General features: G+C 35.8%; 1 long non-coding RNA gene across 3 annotated transcripts; it reads right to left on the bottom strand.

Moving 5' to 3' along the window:
* Positions 1–682: 682 nt before the first annotated feature.
* Positions 683–3,384, bottom strand: LOC120091779. 3 transcript variants are annotated; one of them, XR_005485832.1, is made up of 4 exons: positions 3,299–3,384; positions 1,269–3,177; positions 1,085–1,184; positions 683–930 (listed from the first exon to the last, which is right to left on the bottom strand). It is a non-coding gene; the product is annotated as an uncharacterized LOC120091779 (long non-coding RNA). The 3 variants fall into 3 exon arrangements; XR_005485833.1 differs by having other exon boundaries at positions 1,269–3,174; positions 3,299–3,380; XR_005485831.1 differs by lacking the exon at positions 3,299–3,384 and having other exon boundaries at positions 1,269–3,269.
* Between the last annotated feature and the right edge of the window lie 1,606 nt (positions 3,385–4,990).

Below are 4,990 nucleotides of genomic sequence, written 5' to 3'. Positions count from 1 at the left end.
CCATTACCATTTCAATCTCTCTTTTTAATAAACAGCCATTTATTATATATGATGTCAAGCCCTCATCTGGAATAAAGCTTTTTGATAAATAGAAGTTAGAGTTGGAGACTTGAGGTTATGCTCTTGATGTTGATCTTCTCTCTTTAAACTTAGAATATTCTTTTTTTTTCAGAACTATTTTCAGTTAATCAAATATTAAACCAAAAAAGATTTTGATTTAAATAATGAAATAGGTTAAAGGCTTGGGTTCAAATTAGCCCATAACTCAAATTTATTATATTTGTGTTCGTTTATATAATATCCTTAAACTAAACTTGCATAAAAAAGGTCACAAATACCTATGAGCAAGATCAAATATGTAATTTGTATCAAAACTTTCATCTTTTGTGTTGAATATTCCTATATTTTGAAGTCAATATCAAAAAAGAAATGGTCAATTGGAGATTATTATATGCATAAATTTTGTATAGTTTGATCAACATCTTAACATACATTAAATGATTGTCACCTAAGAACAAATCTAAACTCTACGTATCTTTGTATTCCAATTCCATAATTCCATATAATTATTAAACGTGATTTACAATTTAAATGTAAAAGTTTAATTCCAATGCTTGAAGCATCCATGCTTGTGTTTTCCTCCTTTTAGTAAGTTATGTGTGAGATAAAAATGAGACCGTAATTCGTTGAAAATATAGGAGATGTTTTACCTAAGTTTGATGCTTTAGTATTGAATTTTTCTTCCAAAAAGCCCTAATGGCTAATGCAAAGATTATTATAAGTTAAACATAATGATTTCGCAAAAAAACCTCGGCACTGATTTCCGTACAATCTTACATTCAAGCTCTAGTCTTCTATATGCCTCTCTAAGATGACATGGCCTGGTAGGTCCCAAATCATTCCGCTCTGTCATGACAAACTCTTGTCTTGCTGAAATTGGTTTAAGAAAAAAAACAGTATTGAAATTGCAGATTATTTTGTCTATGCTTCACATTGACATTAAAATTAAAATAAAGGAAAGGAAATGCATCTTTTAAGTCCTACATAAACAATGGAATTGGGTTTTATAGAAGTTTTTACATACCTGTTTCTACAAGTTCACCAACGAACATCTTTGCTATACGAGACACTATGACAGTCATCTGTATGGAAATTTTCTGCGTCCCCGAGAAGCTTGCTAACAGCTACAATTTTCAAGTGAATTGAAATAAAATGAGTGACATCCCAGGCCAAAACAAAACAAAACCACCTTTCGAACTACAACTTACCCTTATTCAATCACTTGAAGAACGTTGTTACTAACATCCATCTTTACTGTTTCTCGATGTTTGCTTGTCCCAATAATGTGATTAATTGGCTATACAAACTTATTAGAAACTTCTTTTGAAAAGGTAGTAAGAAGTTTGGGGTCACTAATATGATTAATTGGGAAATTACTACATCTCTCCAACTGAAGTGGGAGGCTTGGGTATCAGCAACCTCACTAAGAAACAATAGTGCTTTACTAGCCAAATGGGGTCAGTGATTTCTCACAGAAAAGGATGAAGAAAATTGGATAACCCTATCTTAAAGCCACACCACATTCAAAAGAAAAATATTTGGAAGAGGCATTGGGAATTTGTAAATATTCTATTGAAGAAACTAAATAAAGAACTAGTTCAAAGTCTACTCATGTCAATCAACTGATGATATCCTGACCAAATGGCTACATGCTACTCGCATTTTAAACATCAAGTAAACCTAACTGCCGACGAAACCTAGATGATCCCGAAGCAGAAAAATCAATTAAAAACAAAATGTAAACCTATATATAAGAGATCCAAGAGAACATAACTGCATCTTTGCCATATTCTTATCTGTATCACCACTCGAGGGAAATTTGGCAAGTTGAACTTGGACATTCTCTCCCTCTTCTTTGAATTTAGGGGCGGCAGAGACATTGGAGGAAGAGGAAACAAAGAGGAGGAGGGAAATTAAAAGCTTTTCCTTTCTGTTCACTTCACATTTCATTCTTTTTACTTTTAGGAAAAAGATTGTTCAGTAAAGGTTATTAACTTTTTTGACGCAAATTAACACGTTGCTGAAACGTTTGCTAGTTTGCGCCCTGTCACTATAATATGTTCACTTGAAGTTAGAATTTAGTGACATATTTTGGCTACTGCCACTAAAAAAATTGTCACTAGAAGTGAACTTTTCTTGTAGTAACAAGAATATAGTAATTAATGAGTAATATGAACTTATTGTTGTGATAAATTTCATTAACCAAATTTTGAAACCAAAGTTTGATTGGGTCAAAAATAGGAAAGGTGTGAAAGGAATAAATGTCATTTGATATAATGATAAGGGTTGGGTGTTTTATTGTATTAATTAGGAAATGGGGTTGCAAATACTGCAGTAAAAGGGAAATAGAAGTTAGAGTTGGAGACTTGAGGGGGACAAAGAGCAAAGTGGTTAGTTAATATGTGTACAATGAGGTTGATCTTGTCTCTTGTGTTGAACACCTTTAGTCCCCTGATCATATAACTATAACTAGGTAGGTATAATCATTTTGTTGCCCCAAAGCAAAATAAATACCCACCCCCCTTCCCCATTTGTTTCAATTCCTTTAGGTTTCTTCTTCTTCAAACTAAACTTTGATAATCAGTTTATCTGGATGGAAAACAAAGATGAAAGCCAAACCCAATTTCCCTGTTCATTATGTGAGAAGAAGTGCAAGAATGAGAATGCCCTAGTCAAGCATCTAATGAAGCATCATGGAAAACATCACGCTTGCCCAACGTGTTCGATCAAGTATGAATCGAAGAGTGATTTGACAAAGCATCGAGAGGAGAAGAGGCATTTAGTTATTATGTGTGTGTCTGTGAATATTCTGAATATATATATACATGTAAATGGTAAAACGTGTATAATATAAACTAGTTCTGTACTTATCTTTCAAATTCTTCAAGAAATTAAACTACACCTTCCCGTGGATGTGATTCCTTGTTATTGTTCTTCTTCTTCCCCTTCTCCTATGCATATGCATGTGAGATTTCGGCATTAGAGAGATACACAGAGAGTACAAAACAAATTAAAATTGTACTTATCTTTCAAATTCTTCAAGAAATTAAACTACGCCTCTTCCCGTGGATGTGACTCTATGATGTCCTTCCTCCTCTTCTTCTTCTTCCCCTTCTTCTATGCATATACATGTGAGAGAGATACAAGAGAGTAGAAAACAAATTAAAATCAGTGAACTATTTTTTTCTTCTTTGATTTAATCTCAATCTGCAGCAAATTCAAGAAAACTTTCTTTTACCACTTGTTTCCTTCATCAGCAACGTGGCCAATTTCTTCCCCTTCTTGGATCTCATTTGCCTTTTGCACTTGCGCCTCATTTTCAAATCCAATAAGTTAGGCCCAACACTATATTCATTTACCCATCGCTTAACAACTTAATTTTGTGTAATTTTCTTAATTTTCAATTCTCATTTTCATATTTTGCAATTCAAATTGGCACTTAAACTTTCAATTTCGTGTCTAATAACTTTCTTTTCATCATTTTTATTAAACTAATGGATAATCTATTAGTATAAGTAAAATGAATGAAAACTATTTTTACTAACTCCCAATTTATTGTCCTACTAGCTTCATGATTTACTTGGATGTCCCCATTATTCAAATCTATTCTCCACATTTTTGTTATTAATTTAAAATAGCAATATTTATATTATTGCCCTGGATTTTTGTTTATTTATTCTTCAAAGGATTAATGTCTTTACTCTTTATTTATTTATTTTTTTTAAGAATAGATGATATTATTATATAACAACAAGGAGGATCCCACAACCCGGGATCAAGGCATCAACGCAACAAAGCACAAGTAAAGACAGAGCAACAAAGCAAACAAAGGCAAGAAGATAAAACCTGAACATAACCAAACATAAATGTAACATGCTAAAATAAAAACCCCAAATAGCAGGGATAAAGTTATAGAAGAGAGACCAAAACCTCACAACTAGGGACAACAGCAAAATAAAGAGCAACAACAAGTTTAAAAAGAAGAACAACAACCGTAACATGCTAAATAAGACCAAGAAGATCAACCCGCTAGGAAGCAGTACGAGCACAAACCGTAGAGACCATAAGGTGAAACAAGGCAGACACCGACCTCGGACGACCTCCATGCAGTCGCTGATTCCGTTCCTGCCAGATGTAGTATATGGAAGCACACTAAAATACACGGAACAACTTACTACGCACCCCTTTACCCGACTCCACTCGGCTCAACCAACTCAACTCGACATCCCAACCAGCCACCCGATGCGACGAACCCAACTGTCACAACACACCAGACCACACCTCTCTCTCATACCCACACTCGGAAAAAAGATGATCCCGAGACTTTAAACCTCTCACACACAGAAGACACCCCCCTCTGACAACACGCCCCAACTCCTTAACCAATCCTTCGTACCTAACCTGTCCCTCACAGCTAACCAAGCACAGAAGGAGTGGCGCAAAATACCATCCCTTGCCCACAAAATACTAGCCCAAGACACCCTAGGACGACGAGGATGCAAATTCTCCCAAGCACTACCGGTAGAGAACTGGCCACTAGCACCTGGCTCCCAAACCTAATAATCCTCTCCCCTCACCCTAGGCCCCACTGCCTGAATAAAACCCCAAATCTCAAGCAACTCCCAAGACACTATAGGCCACCTCCAACCTCCCTCACTATCTAAGAACTCCGATAACCGGGCCTCCAAACTACTCCCTGCATCATAAACCACCGTAGACCCATATGAATCTAAAATTTCACCCTCCGATAACCTAGAACCTGTCTCTTATACACATCTAGATGTGTATAAGAGACAGTTATAGGCCACCTCCAACCTCCCTCACTATCTAAGAACTCCGATAACCGGGCCTCCAAACTACTCCCTGCATCATAAACCACCGTAGACCCATATGAATCTAAAATTTCACCCTCCGATAGCCAAGGATCCCA

This window comes from Benincasa hispida, chromosome 11 (genome assembly GCF_009727055.1).
Source record: "Benincasa hispida cultivar B227 chromosome 11, ASM972705v1, whole genome shotgun sequence".
Lineage (NCBI taxonomy): Eukaryota > Viridiplantae > Streptophyta > Magnoliopsida > Cucurbitales > Cucurbitaceae > Benincasa > Benincasa hispida.
This window is presented reverse-complemented; position numbering and strand designations above follow the sequence as displayed.